The following is a 21201-nucleotide window of genomic DNA, read 5'->3' as shown; positions in this document are numbered from 1 at the left end:
GTCGTATGCAGTCCTGATTATGGCGCTCACCTGCACGACGCCAAACACGCATACGACCATCATTGGCACCAAGGCAGAAGCGACTCTCATCGCTGAAGACAACACGTCTCCATTCGTCCCTCCATTCACGCCTGTCGCGACACCACTGGAGGCGGGCTGCACGATGTTGGGGCGTGAGCGGAAGACGGCCTAACGGTGTGCGGGACCGTAGCCCAGCTTCATGGAGACGGTTGCGAATGGTCCTCGCCGATACCCCAGGAGCAACAGTGTCCCTAATTTGCTGGGAAGTGGCGGTGCGGTCCCCTACGGCACTGCGTAGGATCCTACGGTCTTGGCGTGCATCCGTGCGTCGCTGCGGTCCGGTCCCAGGTCGACGGGCACGTGCACCTTCCGCCGACCACTGGCGACAACATCGATGTACTGTGGAGACCTCACGCCCCACGTGTTGAGCAATTCGGCGGTACGTCCACCCGGCCTCCCGCATGCCCACTATACGCCCTCGCTCAAAGTCCGTCAACTGCACATACGGTTCACGCCCACGCTGTCGCGGCATGCTACCAGTGTTAAAGACTGCGATGGAGCTCCGTATGCCACGGCAAACTGGCTGACACTGACGGCGGCGGTGCACAAATGCTGCGCAGCTAGCGCCATTCGACGGCCAACACCGCGGTTCCTGGTGTGTCCGCTGTGCCGTGCGTGTGATCATTGCTTGTACAGCCCTCTCGCAGTGTCCGGAGCAAGTATGCTGGGTCTGACACACCGGTGTCAATGTGTTCTTTTTTCCATTTCCAGGAGTGTATGAAACTGTGCTTTCGCAGGCAGAAAAAGCTGTTCCCTTGAAATCTCACTGGGTAAGTTCAGAGTATCACCTTTCGAAGCAGGCTACGGAACAGATCCGCTTCCCCGATGGTGTATTTGACAAAGATCGAAGGAATTAGGTAAAAGAGATTAGGTTGCCTACAGAAGAACTGTAATTTTTCGTTGCCCCATACACAATGTAATATGATAAGGATTGGTCATTACTGATACGAAGTACTCTCTGCCATGGCCAATTAAGGGCTTTTGGAGTATCTATGCAAATATAAATAGAAATTATTCTCTTCATACGAGGATTCCTTGACTGGCTACTGCAGAATAAGTACGAGTAAATTATAATCTCCCCATAACTGACGCGGCTATCAGCAATTTCAAAAATTTCCATCTTTTCAGTGGCTGCCATCGAAGGCCAAAATAAAAATCCTACATATTGTATACAACGAAAACGTAATGGCAAATTATTGATATTATTTATGTACAATAAAGTAGGTACTAAGAATGATAAAGGAATCAACGAAGAATTACTGTAACATTGCGGTTTCAAGGCTGCTTTAATATTAGCAAAATGAAATTAATTGCAAGGAATGAAGTGGAAGAAAGTTAACTCTATCAACTGTGTAATTCTGCAACCAACAGCAGCATTGTTGCTTAAAGCGTTCATACCCACGCTGAAGGGTGGCAAATGCCTTCTAGACTTCCCAGATTCCTTATTATTTCCTAATCACTGGTAGTTCAGCATCTATAAGGGTAACTGATTTGTATCAAAACATTGACTATTAAATGAATGTAGACTAAGCACCTAGAGCTGGTGGGTGGCCACCCCTCGGGTATAATACTGCCACACGGTTGGAAACCTGGAAGCTGACTGCTAAATTTTGTTCCATTTGTTATTCAGACGCGTCAATACAGAATCGGGTTCAGAACGTAAACTCTACTGTAAGTTAGTTTTTTACGTTTAAATTATCCGAAAGATGGAGGGAAGATTATGGTGTAACTTTGCGTCAGCATCGAGGTCATTAGAAACGGATCACAAGCTCGAATTGTTCCAAGGATGGCCAAGGAAGTAGGTGTGTCCTCTCAAAGGAACCATCCTGGAATTTGCTTGGAGCTAGTTAGGGACCTCCCGAATGCGAGTCAACTGTACTAACGACTTCGGGCATTTGAGGGGTTTCAAAATGACGTATGCGATGTCAAATAGTGTCGGAAAATTGATAGGAATCTTTTTCCTGCTAATTTAATTTACTAGTACTATCATAAATATTTCTTCCCTGTCAATTCCGAAACAAAAAATCTTAAGTCTGAATGATTTATGAAACAAAATATTAATTATATTAATACACAATTTCCTATTTTCATGTAAAAGAAAACTTTTACTTTCTTGTGATCAAAGATTTCATATTATGGTAAATTTCTAGTAATATTTTTAACTGGAAAACAACCAGAAATTTTGGGCGTAAAAAGACTGAATTCTTTTACAATAAGATATTTGTTTGTAGCTGTCCATCGGCGTGATGGCATATGCTGCTTAGAGACACTGAGTGAATATTAATTTCTAAAGAGTTATGAAAGCAAGCTTCTTATCGAGGTCGGCATGACAGCATCTTTCTGCGGATACACAAAATACAGGCACGCTGTGACGTAAATGAAGTATAAAGACGATCACTGCCGTAAGCAGTGGTCCTGTCGGCTTTGGTGACACACACTCTTATTTTATTTTAGCAAATGATGCTCGTTATTGACAGCTTGCCGCCGAAACGCCCCACGTATATTTCTTTAGAAAAGAAACCGCACGGCTTGGAAGCATTCGACAGCGGCAGTCGCGGGGAGCTTATTTTGATTGACACTTTAAGCGGTTTTTCCTGTTTCCAATAAATTCACACCTAAAGAAGAAGCCTGAATTTAGCGCCTCTTTTACGTACGCCGATGTGCCTTGAAAGGTGCTTCTTTACCTACGATACCCTAATTCCGGGAACCGAGTCTTTGCAAGGGGTGCAAAGCATACATATGAACGCGTCCCTAACGTCGCAGCGACGCACCAATGCTCTCATCAGGCGTAACGAATCAATAACGAATCCTGAAAGACGAATACAGCGGGCGCTATCTCTCTCCTGCTGGGAGCCACACACAGTCACTTTATGCCGTCGCACACTGCAGCGACCATCGTAGGTCGTGTGAGATTTCGGCGCGAACAGTGATTGCAGTCAGCCTCCTGAGAGCCACGGGCTTACCTCTACTTATTAAAGATTGATATACTATTAAAGCATTACGACACCGCATGAGATATCTTTCGGTATAGGCGCCGCAAAAACTGGCTCATGATCGTGAACATCTTGCATTCTTCAAGATTCTGATGAGCGTTAGTAGCTGGTATTTCACGAAAAAGGGATCCAAAACAGCGAAGTGTGTTTATACTATTTCTGCCCTCCTGTTTCGCGCCCAACTGTGGGGCGATCTCGGAAGCGGGGCGTTTGAGTTCTTTTTGTTTCTTTTTCTTTTTTTTTTTCAAGCAGTTAACCAATTCAGCTAGAAAACTCTTATCGATTTTGAAAAATCTTTCATGTGTTTTATCAAATATTTCTTCAATTTGAGAAAATATTTTTGCGTATCTGAGAACATCCTTTTTTCATTTCAGCTTTGAATTCTATTGATACGTCTGAAACCACTTGCATAGTCGTCTCTTAAGTTATTTTTTCCCCTCTATGAGAGCCATTTTCGTCGAATTTCTTACAAACAATAATTTAAAAAACTGACAGAAGATGATTGAGAAGCTATTAGTACCAAACAATGCCAACGGCCTGGCTACAATACTAAGACAGATTCCAGTCAGATCACAGAACTTAAGTGCCGTCTGGCTTGGCTAGCACTTAGGTGGATGACCGTCTGGGTCTGCCGAGCTCGGTTGATAAGCTGTGTGTACTCAGCCCATGCGAGGACAACTGAGAAACTGCTTGACTGAAAAGTAGCGACTTCGGTCATGAAAACTGACAACTGCAGGGAGAGCGGTGTGGTGACCATATAACCTTCGTTATCCGCATCCAGTGACGCTCATCGGCTGACGATGACACGGCGGTCGGTTGGCATCGTTGAACCTTCCGGGAACTGTTTGGACGGAGTCAGTCAATAGTATATATTACAAATTTCTATGATCTGTATTGTTCATAAACTAACAAAGTCCATAGAAAGTTTGCTGTCTAAATTGAAATTAGTGTATCTTCTTCAGCTTAGAAATTGGAATCCACTCAAAACGTTCAGTCTATGAATTGAGATTAAAACATCCGCTAGGAAATAATTGGTACGGCGCCAGCTGACTGCTGGAACTGCTGGTATTGTGAACTGCGAGCACTCCCACTGTGCTCCCTGTCGTTGTTTTCTCAAAGAATTGTCACCGTAGAACGGGCTTACGCATGTTAAACATGCAGCGCATGCATAGCTTCTATAATTATTGTCGACCTGCGGCTTTTAATTCTTTGTCGTTCAATACCATTTGAGATTAAATTCGATTTATAGAAAAATATTTTTGCATTTAATATTGATCGCTAATCGTCGATGAACAATGTTTACTAGTGTTTGCTCTTGTTGGATTTCTTGACAACGTCAAATTAGTATTGTTGTCAAGAAAAAATCCACTCCTCTATATGCTTTTAATGCAATATTAATGATTTTTAAATTATTCCATTTCCAAACATTTATCATTTAATAACGTCTTTCTGTATTACACAAGAATTTATCTGACTTCCTTTTAATCTCGATTCTTCCCGGGGTAACTCGTATACACATGTAATTCACACCACTTGATGGCAGTTCTTCAGTATCACTTGAAAGTAATCTATTAATTCACTTTGGAGATGAAACTTAAAAACCCAGTCTTATTTTACATCCGAAGTAATTATAAAGTCCTCAAATCTTGTTGTGTTGTATAGTTGCCCAGTCTTGATCACTCTGGTGCAGTGCTTATAATCGTAATGATGTTGTCAGCATTCAATAATTCTTGCTGAGTCAATTATGACCGGCACTGTTCATGTGAAAGCAGCGAAATATTCTTGGATTGTGAGAAGAGATGTCTTAATTAAGTTATTATTCAATAAATCTGCTCTTTCTGATTTTTTCGAAACTGCGTAGTACTTGTTGAAGTCGAAATTATTCACTTTTTCATTTATTGCATTTTACGGCTTATCGCACTATTTTTATCTCAGTACAGTCGCTACATGAAGTGGTGACGACACAAATTTTCGTAGCTAGATCGTAGTCGAAATGAATGTAACGCTTGTTTCTTCTTAATAAGTCTCTTCTGCTTTCTTACTTTGAAATTCGAACAGCTTCACTACAGATTCGTTTCTCAACACGGTCGCCACATGAAAGGGTTCGTATGTACAGGGTGCAACGGACATAGCTGTAGGTATATCTATTGGCGACTGGGGACAATGCATTGAACAACATTACACTCAGTATAGATGTCACTCGTAAACTATTTTAGCTATTACAAGTTGTATGTTTCTTGGCTGAATAGTACCTCCAAGTACACTTGAGATGAGCTAGCAATTAATGCTTATTTTCCTCTGGGCAGTAGGTCAGGTGCTGAAGTGTGGATGTGCAGACGCCAAATGGTTAATCTATACTGGCAGGCGTAGCCTACTAAGTGATGCAGTCAAGACCACGCAGAAAACACCAGGTAGTAAATTATGTAACGTATCTGTGGGAAGACTTTTCAATGTACAGAAAATAAACGACCAACATATTGATGTGTGTACATATTAATGTTCCACATACAAAAATATCTGCACTTATAACCATTACACCCTATATATACATGACGTATTTCTTTTGTATTAACATATGTAAAATTTATGATAAAATTTGCTGTAGATACGATTATTCATTTACAGACAATGAAGGGTACAGGAAATTTCGCACCTATAATGCCAATGGGAAAAATCTCGAAATTAGTTTAACTAAAATCTGTACTCACACGCCGGTCAACTTTGTACTGACCCATCACACCTTCATCTGTTATTGAGGAAACACTGGAATAATTTAACGACTAGGGCTGGTTCACATAATCTCGGCCTTCCTCGATTTGGATTTGGAAGCGGAGAAGGCAGAATTATCAATCCCACACTTCTGTCAACAAATAACTTGAAAGACTTCTCGAAAAATGAAAACGCAACAATTGTTTTCCTTGACATCAAAACAGTATATGAGAGATTTTTTGCTCTACTGAGAGCTCTAGGTATCCCGCAAAAAGTAGTTCATGGACTAAGAAGTATGACTTCGGAAAGAAAAAATTTCGTGAAGTTCCAGGGTAAGATGAAGGGCTTCGCATTGCCTCAACTGGCCTCCCAGGAAGGGGCAGTTCTCAATCCTTTACTATAATGCGTGTACACCATGAATCTGGAATCAGCTCGTACCACATCGTCTAAAATACTTCATCACTCAGATGATGTTTGTTTGAACATTCAGTCAGATTTATTTTCGGAATGTGAAGCCCTTCTCTCCTCTGAAGTGTTCCGTATGAAATGATGGCTTCGACCACAGGGTATGGAACATTCGGCTGATACGTCACTTTTTATTTTCTAAGCGTTCCTATCCGTGGGTTCCTAACAGAATGATCCTTTAAACAGACACATCTCATACTTGATTATTAGGAGTAGTATTTGATTCTCGTTTATAAAGGGTCCCACACACAAACCGTGTAATAAAAGTAGCTGTGGGAAAGCACCCAGTCAGCATCCCGAGTGTTATGGGCTCTTACTCTTCCCATTTATTGATGTTGTACAAAGCTTTGATTCGATTTAGACTGGACTACAGTAATGTGGCGTTCCACAATAGACCAAAGGACATCCTGCGGTAACTAAAAGAACTTAAGTTAAGACGTATTCGACAGTTCTTTGGTGCTATGGATTCCGTCCGTACGAACTCTCTGTTAAATGAAGCCCCTGAAATTCCCTTACATTTCAGAGTGCCGCTGTTGGCGGACAAATTTCTAATTAACAGGATGTCCTTTCCAAATCATCCTTAGAATTACAGACTGACTGCCCTCAACTTAATCTACAGGAATGTTCCTTCCAGCGCCTTCCTCCCTCACGCCCCCCCTCCCCCCTAGCCATCATCCCATATGGCTCTGGCGATTAGGGTACAAAGTAAGATCACCTGTCACCGAAACTTCTCAGCACAAGTTCACTTCCTATCTATATGCACTCTGTTCTCTCTCATGAAATGTGGCACGAAGCCCACTAATCTACCGCGATATAATGTGCTAAGTATGACATAAACGGTCGGAATTCTTTTGCACATATATACGGATACTTCAAATCAAAAGTGGAAAGGCCCTCTCTATCCACAAATAAAAGTTCCAAAACCGTTTCGACTGCTGAAAGAAACTTCGTTTTTTTATGCGGAAGCTGTAGCTATACTGTTGTTTTTGTGGTTTTCAGGCCGAATATTGGTTTGATGCAGCTCTCAAGCTGCTTCATCCTGTGCGAGCTTCTTCATCTCAGAATTACTACTGCAACTTACATCTTTGTGAATCTGCTTACTGGATTCATCTCCTGCTACCACTCTACAATTTTTACCCCCACACACTTCCCTCTAACACTAAGCTGGTGATCCCCTGATGTCGCAGAATGTGTCCTATTAACCGATTCCTCCCTTTGGTCAAGTTGTGCCACAACTTTCTTGTCTGCCCAATGCTGTTCAGTACTTCGTCATTAGTCCGATGATCGACCCATCTAATCGTCAACATGCTTCTGTAGCACCACAAAAGCTTATATTCTCTTTTCGTCTAAACTGTTTATGATCCATGTTTCACTTTCACAGAGGGATACACTTTAGACAAAATACCTTCAGAAAAGGTTTTCTAACACGTAAATCTATATTTGACGTTAATAATTTCTCTTCTTCAGAAATGCTTTTCCTGTCACTGCCAGTCTTCATTTTATATCCTCTCTATTTCGGACATCGTCAGTTATTTTGCTGCCCAAATAGCACCACTCATCTACTGCTTTAAGTGTCTCGTTTCCTAACCTGATTCCCTTAGCATCAATTGTTTTAATTCAACTACATTCCATTATCCTTGTTTTGCTTTTGTTGTCTTCATCTTATATCGTCCTTTCAAGACACTATCTATTCCACTCAACTGCTCTTCCATGTTCATTGCTGTCACAGACAGAATTTGAATGTCATCGGCAAACCTCAAAGTTTTTATTTCTTCTCCCTGACCTTTAACTCCTACTCTAAATTTTTCTTTGGTTTCCTTTACTGCTTGTTCAATGTGCATATTGAATAGCAATGAGGCTAGGCCACAGCCCTGTCTCACTCCCTTTTACTCCCTTCTCAACATCTGCTTCCCTTTCATTCCCCTCGACTCTTCTAATTGCCCTCTGTTTTCTATACAGGCTGTAAACGGCCTTTCGCACATTGTATTTTACCCCTGATAACTTCAGGATTTCGAAGAGAGTATTCCAGTCAACATTGTCAAAAGGTATCTCCAAATCTAATGTCATAAATGCAGGTTTGCTTTTCCTTAACCTATGTTTTAAGTTAAGTCTTAGGGGTTAGTAACGCCTCGCGTCTTCCTACATTTCTTTGAAATCCAAGTCGGCCGTGCGGTTCTAGGCGCTGCAGTCTGGAGCCGAGCGACCGCTACGGTCGCACGTTCGAATCCTGCCTCGGGCATGGATGTGTGTGATGTCCTTAGGTTAGTTAGGTTTAATTAGTTCTAAGTTCTAGGCGACTGATGACCTCAGAAGTTAAGTTGCATAGTGCTCAGAGCCATTCAAATCCAAGTTGATCTTCCCCAAGGTGAGCTTCTACCAGTCTTCCCATTCCTCTGTAACGAATTCGTGTTAGCATTTTCAACCATGACTTACTGAACTGATAATTCTATGTTTTTCCCATATGTCAGCAACTGCTTTCTTTGGAATAGGAATTACTATATTCTTCTTGAAGGGTGAAGGTATTTCGCCTGCCTCATACATCTTGCACACCAGATGGAACAGTCGTGTCATGGCTGCCTCTTCAAAGGCTGTCGGTGGTTCTGACGGAATATCGTCTACTCCCGGGGTCTTATTTCGACTTAGATCTTTCAGACCTCTGTCAGATTCTTCCCGCAGTATTACATCTTCCATCTAATTTTCATGCACGTCGACTTCCCTTTCTGTAATATTGTTTCAAGTTCATCTCCCTCGTGCAGACGCTCTATAGACTTCTTCCACGTCTCACCTTTTCCTTCTTTGCTTATGACTGGTTTTCTATCTGATCTCTTGATATTCATACAGCTGCTTCTCTTTTCCCCAAAGGCCTCTCTAATTTTCCTATCTTTACCCTAGTGAAAGACACTTCTAAATCCGTACATTTGTCCTATAGTTATTCGTGCTTAACCATTTTGCACTTCCTGTCAATCTTATTTTTTAAACGTTTGTGTCCCCTTTCGCCAGCTTCATTTGCTATATTTTTAAATTATCTCCGTTCATCAGTTAAATTCAATACCTCTTGTGTTATCCAAGGATTTCTATTAGGCCTCGTATCTTTAGCTATTTGATCCTCTGCTTCTTTCACTATTTCATCTTTCAAAGTTACCCATTCGTCTTCTACTGTATTCCTTCCCCCTGTTCGAGTCAACCGTTGGCTATTGCTCCCTCTGAAAGTCTCAAAGAAATCTGGTTCTTTCATCTTATCAGGGACCCATCTCCTTAATTTCTTACCTTTTTCCAGTTTCTTCAGTTCTAATCTACAATTCATTACCACTATATTGTGGCCAGAGTCCACATCTGCCCCTGGAAATTCCTTGCAATTTAAAATTTGGTTCCTAAATCTCGGTTTAACCATTATATGAACAACTTTAAACCTTCCGGTGTCTCTAGGTCTCTTCCACGTGTACAAAATTCTTATGTGATTCTTAAACCAAGCGATAACGATGATTACATTAAGCTCTGTGCAAAATTCTACCAGGCGGCTTTCTATTTCATTCCTTTCCACCAGTCTGTACTCACTTACTATTTTCCTTCTCTTGCTTTTCCTGCTACCGAATTCCAGTTCTCCATCACAAGAAAATTTTCGTCTCCTTTTTCTACTTTAATAATTTTTTTTATCGCATTATACATTTCTTCAATTCCTTCATCATCTGGGGAGCCAGTGGGTATGTAAACTTCTACTACCGTTGTAGGCATGGCCTTCGAGTCTATCTTGACTACGATAATGCGTTCACTATGCAGTTCATTGTAGCTTACTTGGGTTCTTATTTTCTTATTCATTATTAAACCAACTCCTACATTAACCCTATTTGACATTGTACTTATAACCCAGTACTCGTCTGACCGGAGTCCTGTTCCTCCTATCACCAAACTTCTATAATTACAACTGTCTCTAACTTCAACCTATCCATTTTCCTTTTTAAATTTTCTGACCTACCTGTCCCGTTAAGGGTTCTAACATCTTACGCTCCGATCCGCAGAATGCCAGGTTTGTTTCTCCTGATGACGATATCCTCCTGAGTAGTCCCGCCGAGATCCGAATAAGGAACTATGTTACCCCCGGAATATTTTACCAAAGAGGACGCCACCGTCATTTAGGCATACAGTAGAGCTGCATGTCCTCGGAAAAAATTACGGAAGTAGTTTCCTGTTGCTTTCAACCGTTCGCAACACCAGCACAGCAAAGCCGTCTTGGTTGATGTTATAAGCCCGAATCAGTCAATCATCCTATCTGTTGCCCCTGCAGTTACTGAAAAGGCTGCTGTCCTTCTTCAAGAACCACACGTTTGTCTGGCCACTCAACATATACCCCTCCGTTGTGGTTGCCCCTGCGGTACGCTATCTGTATATATATTAGAGGCTGTTTTAAGGCTTCCTCTAATATACATATATATATATATATATATATATATATATATATATATATATATATATATATATATATATTAGAGGCTGTTTTAAGGCTTCTTCCATGAACCATGCACTTTGCCGTCGGTGGGCGTGCTTCAGCGATACAGATAGCGTACCGCAGGGGCAACCACAACGGAGGGGTATATGTTGAGTGGCCAGACAAACGTGTGGTTCTTGAAGAAGGACAGCAGCCTTTTCAGTAACTGCAGGGGCAACAGATAGGATGATTGACTGATTCGGGCTTATAACATCAACCAAGACGGCTTTGCTGTGCTGGTGTTGCGAACGGTTGAAAGCAACAGGAAACTACTTCCGTAATTTTTTCCGAGGACATGCAGCTCTACTGTATGCCTAAATGACGGTGGCGTCCTCTTTGGTAAAATATTCCGGGGGTAACATAGTTCCTCATTCGGATCTCGGCGGGACTACTCAGGAGGATATCGTCATCAGGAGAAACAAACCTGGCATTCTACGGATAGGAGCGTAAGATGTTAGAACCCTTAACGGGACAGGCTGTTTTAAGGCTTCCTCTAATATATATATATATATATATTAGAGGCTGTTTTAAGGCTTCTTCCATGAACCATGCACTTTGCCGTCGGTGGGTGTGCTTCAGCGATACAGATAGCGTACCGCAGGGGCAACCACAACGGAGGGGTATATGTTGAGTGGCCAGACAAACGTGTGGTCCTCTAATATATATATATATATATATATATATATATATATATATATATATATATTAGAGGCTGTTTTAAGGCTTCTTTCTGCACGCACACACACACACACACACATATATATATATATATATATATATATATATATATGTGTGTGTGTGTGTGTGTGTGTGTGTGTGTGTGTGTGTGTGTGTGTGCAGAAAAAGACGACGCACCACGAAAGAATTTACGGAATGGAACGGAAATCGGTAGATGTGATGTACATGTACAGATAAGCAAATGATTACAATTTCAGAAAAATTGGATGATTTATTCAAGAGAGAGAGCTTCACAAATTGAGAAAGTCAGTAACGCGTTTGTCCCTTATACAAGCAGTTATTCGACTTGGCTCTGACTGATATCAATTTGGTCATCGGGGATCAGTGAGAAGTGGAAGTCATCACTGAAGACAATTCTGCACCAGAAAATGAGATTCCGGGCCGAAGACGTGTCTGGAGACGCCCTGGACGGTAGTGGGATAACAAACTGACTGTAAACCGCCTTACGGCCCGACAACCAGGAGCGATGGTCTGGTGTGCGATTTCTTTTCGTTGCTGAATACCTTTGGTTATCATCCGCGTCACCCTTACAGCACAGCTGTAAGTCTACGGTATTCTACGCCCAGTTTTGTTGCCCTTCATGGCAAGCCATTCGGAGCCTACATTTCACAAAGAAAATTCCCGCCCGCACACGGCAGGGATTTTTACTGCTTGTCTTCATGCTTGCCAAAGCCTAACTTGGCCAGCAAGGTTGCCAGATGTCTCTCCCATTGAGAATGGTTGGAGTATTATGGGCAAGACCCACCAACCATATCCGGATTTTGACGATCTAAAGCGCCAGTTGGACAGCATTTGGCACAATATCCCTCAGGAGGGCATCCAACAACTCTGTCAACCAATGCCAAGCCGAATAACTGCTTGCATAAGGGTCAGAGTTGGACCAACATGTTACTGCCTTGCTCAAGTTGTGTAGCTACTTCTCTTCAATAAATCACCCAGTTTTTCAAAAATTGTATTCATTTGTTTGTACATGTACATCACATCTACCAATTTCAGTTCCATTCGGATAATTTTTTCGTGGTGTGTCCTTTTCGTTTTGACTTATGTTGTATGTAACCTCCACTCAGGTTTCCAGTGCCCTGACTGTATCCAATTACCTATCAGCTGTATAACCTCTAAAGTATAAGAAGTGGAGTTCCAAAACTAGCAGCCTTATGTTGGCAACCATTAGTCAGTGCATTCCATGAGAAATCCAAAATCAGACGATAGAGTTCCTGGGGCGAGAGCTCACTGCAATATCAGTCATAAAGAAGCAGCAGATATTCATGTTAAAGGATCCACATAATCTGAAAATTTAGTTGACCTGAAACATCCACGTTCTGAGTTGTACCGTCTTCCCACTCAGAATGTGTTTCCACGATGGTACGAGGACTGGTACGTGTCTCAGTTCTTCAGGGGAAGATATCATGCCTGTGTTCAGCTTGTTATTCCTCATGGATCCTAGTTACAAGATGTTCACGGACCAAAATGGCTTATACCCGCTATATGCCGTATGAGATTCAATACTGAAGTTTTCCGATGCACTTTGACCGCACTGGAATTAGTCTAACTCACTACAATAAGACTACATGAGATGCCGCTTTGCATGGGCAAAATGGAAGAGACAATGGTATTTGAAACGATTATATGGTGAGAAAGTAAAGTTTCTCACGTGTGCTGCCATTCGATTTTATTTGAATAAATATGCTGCGTTATTACTACAAAGATGTCTTGGTAGCATGTAAAAATTTGAGAGCTCTTTATTATATGTAATAAAGAGCTCTCAAATTTTTACATGCTGCCAAGGCATCTTTGTAGTAATAACGCAGCATTGTGAGTTACCTTAACAATAGTTTTATGTTAATACGTATTTGCATGTATAGTTATTTGAAATTTGGCAATGAAAATTTATATTTCCATTGTTTCTATACCGTTCGTTTTTTTTCTTAAATTTGTAGTGGCAGTACATTTAACTTTGCTAAAGTTTCTGGTAAAATTTGACACAGCAAGTCGAACGCCTTCGGTAAACGTGTGCTTTGATATCTATCTTTGTGTTACAACGTCTATGTTAATCGTTAATATTGTTCTTCCATTTTTTCTTTAAATTACCAGAACATATTGTTCAATATTTTACATGTATATCAATCAACAGCAGGCTTCTAAAGCTCTTTGTTAAACTCGTATCTGTATGTTGTCGTTTTTGCTTTGAATTTTATGTCAATTATTTACCTTACCCGTTAGATGCCGAGGGCCAAATAAATAAATAGATAAACAAATTGAAACATGTATTTTCGGTAAACGGAAATCCCACATTTGCTTCTTCAGATGTTCAGCCAATACAGTGGAGGGTGAATTTATGGTGTGGCATAATTGGACAACATGTGATTGGCCCTTACTTCGTTGATGGTATGTTTAACAACGAACATGACAAGTGTTCTGCCTATAGTTCTTCTATAGTAAGAGATGTTTCAAACCGGTTCCTTCTATATGTACAATCAATACCAGAACTCTCCTCTACAGTACAAGCTGACCTCCTCGTGAGGTACACAAGTGTATGAAATTGCGATTGAGTCATGTTCTATATGTGTACTCTCCTTGTGAAACAGCTGAATGTAATATAAAATCACAGACAGTTTAGAAATAAGACACTCCAAATATGAAGAGAAAAAATTCAATACATCATTACTGTTCCTTTATATGACACCACCATGCGACCGTGAGCAGATTTCTTTTATTTAAACAAGGCCCCATTATGAGAACGCCAATGAAATTCGTGTTTTCGATATTTAGGTAAAGTGGAAAAGGTTCCTGTCATAATTTCTGAAAATGTTGGCACTCCTTCTGCAAACAGAATTCTGTAAAACATTCATCAAGCTTCAATAAGACTGGCACGATGGCCCCGCCATCCTCGCTTTTGCTTTGCTACGGCAACTTCTCTTGGAGTGAATTCGACTGAATAACATTTCCTTCCGGTACCACAGATAGAGGCAGCTAAAAGAGCGATTCAGAAGTATTCATACATCCAGCGCTGCTTCCTTCGTTTTTATTTAGCGCTCCACCACTTGAAGGTGGCTGTAATCAGGCAAGTGAAGACGTATCTGCAAACAGAAACGCTTCATCACCTTGCTGCAAGGGGCGCAGAGTACTCCAAAAGTTCCCGAGTCTGTGCTGCGCGGATTCTTGCCAAATAAAAAAGGTTCATTTGGCAAATCTTGCTTATCTATAGCTTATTATGAGAAGTTCCAGGTTAGTCATGACAGACAGTTATCAGCAGGTATGCAGGTAACGTCTGTGTCCTTTAGAATTCTACCGCTAGACTATTGTTGTTTATACTTTATTTCAATCGCGTGTTTATAGATAACGCATTTGCTTCTTACTACGACCGATGGAGGTGGCTCAGTGGCAGGACGCTGATCCTTTTATTCGGGAGGGCTGCGGTTTAAGGAAGAAGATTTAGGTCTTCCGTGGTTTACAAAAATCACGCAAGTCCTTTACAACGCTTCTCCAAACCAAGCTTGTGCTGCGCCACTAATGACATAGTCGTCGACGGGATGTTAAACCCCCATCTTCATTCCTTCTACGACTAAGTCATATTTACAAGATTACAGCTTTGTTATGTGTCTCACTGTTGCCTTTAAATATTTAAAAAAATTTAAAGCAGTCAATGAAAAAATATAGCAACCTGTAATACAGGATCAGGTACTTATAGCTGGAGGCATTCTTTCCACTTCGAACTACACACTGATGTGACCACCGACTGTCTTCGACGTCAACGTGCAATAACCAGACACAGACAGCAGGTGGCAGCCCTAGCAGTGGAGGGTGTATAAAATTAATCACGGGGACGCTGAAAACAGTGGAATCGTTGTTGTAAGCGGGAACGGAGTGATTTATCTGACATCCGAAAGAGCATGATCATTGGCTTTCCAGGCCAAGGGTAAAAGCATTCCGAAACGATTAGGTCTGTAAATTGTTCGCGTGCCGTCATGGATAAAACATACCATACACGGCAAAATGGTATTTTCCAAAGTCGGCGCCAAGGCAGCTATGGTACATCACGGGCTATAGATGCCAGGGGTGAACAAGGCTGCGGAGATGTGTGCAGGCGCATAGACGTCCAGTTGTTGAGCAACTGACTGACCAGATTAACCAAGGGGCTACCGAGAGTCTCCTCTCAACGACTCTTCAGCACCTGTTGGTGGGTATGGGTCTCCGCAGCTGGCGCCTGGTTCATACACCAATGCCAACTGCTGTTCATCGGCGACGAAGGCTGGAATTTGCACGCGAACACTGCAACTGAACGTCCTGGACTTCTCAAATGAATCGTGTTTTATGCTCAATCGGGCAGCTGGCCGTCGTCGTGTACGGCGGGCAACGTCTAAAAGCAAACAAGGAGGCCGCGTTTTGGGCTGGAGAATGTTGTCGTGGCATTTCCTGAATATCCTTGGGGGATCATGTCCACCCATACATGCAGTTAGGTTTTCGTCGGCAAGATGGCATATTACCAACAGGACATTGCAACATATTACACAGCTTACAGTCTACTTGCGTGGTTTGAAAAGCACCAGGATGAGTTTGCTGTAGTTGCGTATCCACCAAACTCCACGGATCTAAAAACATTTGAGAATCTGTGGGACCACCTCGACTGGGCTCTTCGTGCCATGGATCCTCAGTCGAACACCAAGCGCAGCTGGCCACGGCAGTGGAGTCAGCATAGCTCCACATCCCCGTCGGTGCCGTCCAGAAACCCATTGGCTCTCCTCCTATACGTGTCGAAGCGATCCGCCCTGCAGAAGTTGGTTATTCAGGATTTTGGCAAGTGATCACATTAATCTGATTGGACAGTGCAATACACAGAAAGGAAACGTGGAATATTTCAAGTTCCTTTTACTCGCGTGAGTGTCTTATAAAATCTGAATTGTCAGCCATCCTAAGGAGAAACGCCAATTATCTCGATAAATTACTTCTGCAAAATAGGAGCGCCATTCAGTGGGGGAACTCTCGCATACCCATTCTGTAGGCACCGCAAAAGTGACGCTGATGCTGAAAATCACAGGCCTTCTTGGCCTGTGATTGGTGAACTTGTGGCCTCTCTTGGTCGATTAATCTCTGGTGATCTAAAATGGAGAATCTCGTACCCTGGTAGACTGAGATAGCAGGTTTATGGGTACAAAACCTGGCCAAATACCGAAATGGTTTTCTCAGCAACGCGATATATGATTCCTTCTCCCATTGTAGTTTGCGGTCACTTAGTCTTCCACGATTTCGTAGGCACCACTTCCTTTTTTAACATGTCATAAAGATATAAAAGGAAATCAAACCATTCGAAGAAAACGTATTCTGCATATGGATACCTGGTTGTCCAAACTACATACAAGTATTAATCAGAGAACGACTGCTTACAATTTGCGTTCTCTTATCACATGAAATAGTGTTTCCTGTTTCAGAACACTGAAGAATTTTATTTTTTGATTACAAATTAACACGCGGCTGTAATAATAATAGCAATGATCTCTACGATTTTTGCTTGAAAGCAAAATTACAATTATGTCATAAGCGAAAAGGGCAAAAAGTTAATCACGCACAGGAGACATCGCCATGTAACACACCCTCTAGACTTGATAACGACTTCGATTCGGCGAGGAAGAAATCGCACAAGTTTTTTTAGGCATGTCACAATCGGATAAAGTCACTCACTGATTATTAGATCCCATGAAGCACCAGATTGCGGTTATGTTTATTGCTACGTTTTCTGTGGGATAAATATCGGGTGAGTTAACTGGCCAGTCCATGTCAGATACAGTGCTTCAGTGTTCGACAACCCAGGAACGAACGCGTGCAACCCTGTGAACACGAGTGTTCTTATCCACGAAGACGGGAGAACTCACAGCTTACTCGCCATGAGGATGTAGGAGAATGGGCAAAAGTTAGTCTCCGAGAATGTTGAAATAAACATCCTAATTCATGTTCATGGTAAAGTGAAAGAGTGGGCCCAAGTGATGGATCGAGAAACACTTCCCTACACCCTCACCCCACCCCCCTTACATCACAGAACAATATCTGGCCTGAACTATGCCCTCCACAAACTGTGGATCAAACGCGTTAAAGCGGCGTCGATGCACTCGACGCCTTGCATTATTTGAATAGACCCAAAATCGAGGCTCGTCGGATTACATGACACGTCTGCAATCCGCTATTGTACAATTTCTGTACTGCTTCGCCTAATGTAGAGATGCAGCTTTATGCCCTACTGTGAGAAATTGCCTTTTGTGAGGTATACGACGCCAAATATCCACCGCAAGTAATTTCCTTCTCAATGCTTGCTCGAACAGTGGTTGAGGTGGCTCAGCATTCACTGCCGTCACCACTGTAAAACGGACGATCTTGAGAATGCTTGACATTAGTCTCCGTTCTCTCTCGTTCAGGATTTTCTTATGACCACCGTTCTTACACCATGTTACATGGCTGCGACTGATTGACCATTCCTTGAAGACACATTCGACAGTCTGCGCTAGCATATCATATCAACGAATCGGACAACTTCATTCTCTTTGTGGTCATGGGCACATTTAAACAGAGTAGCTCATTTCTACCTTTCTCTCACGTCTCCAAGTTGATACATGTCAGTGCACTGATCCATAAAATCGCTTGGCACATACACTCCAGTTCACTGCTGTCACTCATGTCAGCTGTGGAAAGCCACGTGACCACCTGGTACCAGATATAGACCATCTGCAACCCTCCAAAGCGAGCAGAGTGAGTTTTAAGCGACTGGGTAAGGTGAAGTGGGAGAATACTGGGCAAATCGTGTTATTCATGGAGGGGCATGCACGCCTTGTTTTTTCGCGTGGCACTATCACAGCACAGCCCTACATTGCTGTTTTAAGCACTTTCTTGCTTACCACTGTTGAAGAGCACTTCGGGTATGGCGATTGCATCTTTCAACACAATCGAGCACCTGTTCGTAATGCACGGCCTGTGTCGGAGTGGTTACTCGACTATAACATCCCTGTAATGGACTGGCCTGCTCAGAGTCCAGACCTGAATCCTATAGAACACTTCTGGGATGTTTTGGAACGCCGACTTCGTGACAGGCCTCACCGACCGACATCGGTACCTCTCCTCAGTGCAGCACTCCGTGAAGAATGGGCTGCCATTCCCCAAGAAACCTTCCAGCACTTGATTGAACGTATGCCTGCAAGAGTGGAAGCTGTCATCAAGGCTAAGCATGGGCAAACACCATTTGAATTCCAGCATTAGCGATGGAGGGCGCCACGAACTTATAAGTCATTTTCAGCCAGGTGCCCGGATACTTTTGATCGCATAGTGTAAGTGCATTGGTCATCATCAGAAATGCTGGAGGCATGCATTACCTCCTATGATTGGTATTTCCTCCATATTTATAGCTTTCTTTTCCTTCTTTCCTGACTGCTTAGTGAAACACTCACGTGCAGTTTCCCCAGTCTTGTTCTTCAACGCTGCCTTATGATCCTTTTAATTCCGTAATTTCTTCTTTATTTCAGTATCTTCCAGCTTATAGCTTATTTTTCATGCGGGTGCGTTCTTGTTCTCTTTCGGTGTATCGTTACCCTTGTCTGCCATTTTATACTAACGCTACCAGATAGTGTATGTTAAACTATTATATTTAAAAAGAAATCAGCCCGATGACTCAATGATTTATAGGTTTCAATAACATAAAAGATGAAAGTACGAGGGCTGCTGAAACGTAATGCCTCCGAATATTTTATTTTGTTCTCAACATCGGTTGAAGTATACAGATCATGCATATTATTTGGCCGACTTTCCCGCTTCACTGATGCAAGTTGTAATCCTGAAGCCTTGCAAGCAGAGCTGACGTTGTGGCTCCGTCAACAAAGTATAACATACTTCAGTGACGGTATCAAAAATCTGATATTTCGTTGGGAGAAATGTGTTCGTCGTCAGGGTGACTATGTTGAGAAATAAATACGTAGACAAGAAGAATACAGATGTAGAATATTAATACAGCTTAGTTTATTTAAAAAGCTACAAGAGTTTTCACATAAAAATTTAGTAGCTTTGTTTTGCAGCACTCACTCGTAAATCGGTAATGGCTGCAAGTTCACCTCTTTCTTTTCTATCTGCTGAAAATAAAAATATACTGGAAAGTTTTATTTGCCTCTTAAAAATGCACCCCACACCTCAAATCGCTATTGTTTACTTCCTTTTGATTACTTCTAGGACTGAAGGGGGTAACAGTTGTCGGAAGTAGTCATGTTGATGGCACATTTCAAATACTGATTGCGTGTGATTTCCGTCTGCACACACTTACCCAAATCTCCCTTAATATTTTGTCCGGTGAGATCATTTTCACTCAGAAAATGGTTCAAATGGCTCTGAGCACTATGGGACTTAACATCTGTGGTCATCAGTCCCCTAGAACTTAGAACTACTTAAATCTAACTAACCTAAGGACATCACACAACACCCAGTCATCACGAGGCAGAGAAAATCCCTGACCCCGCCGGGAATCGAACCCGGGAACCCGGGTGCGGGAAGCGAGAACGCTACCGCACGACCACGAGCTGCGGACTCATTTTCACTGAACTCGTCCAAGCATAAAGACAAAATTCCATGACGGAAAAACTCGCTCACAGGTGGGCTGCGACAAATAGTTTCTCAGTTATCCGAGTAGTCTTGTTTCTTTTGTATCGTAGTATTTTCCCATTTTTTCATAGGAGCGTCCGATTAATGGCAGAAACTTACGCAGGCAGGTCTGGTGTTTTCGGTCAATTCTGTGACTTCAGTGGGCAAACTGTTGACACTCGAAAACTGCTCTGAGCCACACAAGAAGATCTTCCAATAAAACAGCCACTAAAACGTGAGAAATGGAAAACCACACACCTCCAGGTCCGGACGACACACCAGGAGAAGTGGTGCATTCAGTTGTCCTTTTAGGGTACTATCCGGGACAGACTGAATCTGCACTTACCTATTTTTTCTCCAACGAGTTAGCGCCACTGAAGTCCAAGCTCCTTTGTACTAAGAGTATTCGGTTTTGTGCCAGCCTTTCTGTTCGTGTAAGTACCAGTCGAGCCCGAGCAAGCCTTCAGGTAGGCATGTAAAGTTGCTACGTTCCTGCTAGGTCTTTCTGCAATATCGCAGAAGAAACAACCAGCTTCTCGCAGCCCTATTAAATGATCTAGTTCAAATTCAGTGAAGTGTTGATAATGGCATCTTTGTCGTCTTAGAAGCATTCTTGGCTAACATCAAGTCACCACGTCCAGTCTCATGTAGGCATGTAAAGTTGCTACGTTCCTGCTAGGTCTTTCTGCAATATCGCAGAAGAAACAACCAGCTTCTCGCAGCCCTATTAAATGATCTAGTTCAAATTCAGTGAAGTGTTGATAATGGCATCTTTGTCGTCTTAGAAGCATTCTTGGCTAACATCAAGTCACCACGTCCAGTCTCAAAGGTAACTAACACTCGCGACCGTTACAGAGTGTATTTAAGACAAATTTCTTAGTGGCGCTACTAACACCAATCTTATGCGACCGGCGCGAAACGTGAATAGATATTAGATGTAGAAACACGCCTACTAATTTTCGTTTATGTCGCACAACTCCTTCTTGGTGCTGCAGTTTTTTCAGTCAGTGTAGTTTGTTGGAAGGTTACTACTGCTGACGTGATACCAACCCCGTGTTCACTGAGACATTTCGGAATAGCCGGAGTCCGGCCTGAAATCTCACAAAGAGAGTATAGGGAGTAAGCGTG

This window comes from Schistocerca serialis, chromosome 3, assembly GCF_023864345.2.
Source record: "Schistocerca serialis cubense isolate TAMUIC-IGC-003099 chromosome 3, iqSchSeri2.2, whole genome shotgun sequence".
NCBI lineage: Eukaryota > Metazoa > Arthropoda > Insecta > Orthoptera > Acrididae > Schistocerca > Schistocerca serialis.
Note: the sequence above shows the minus strand (reverse complement) of the source record.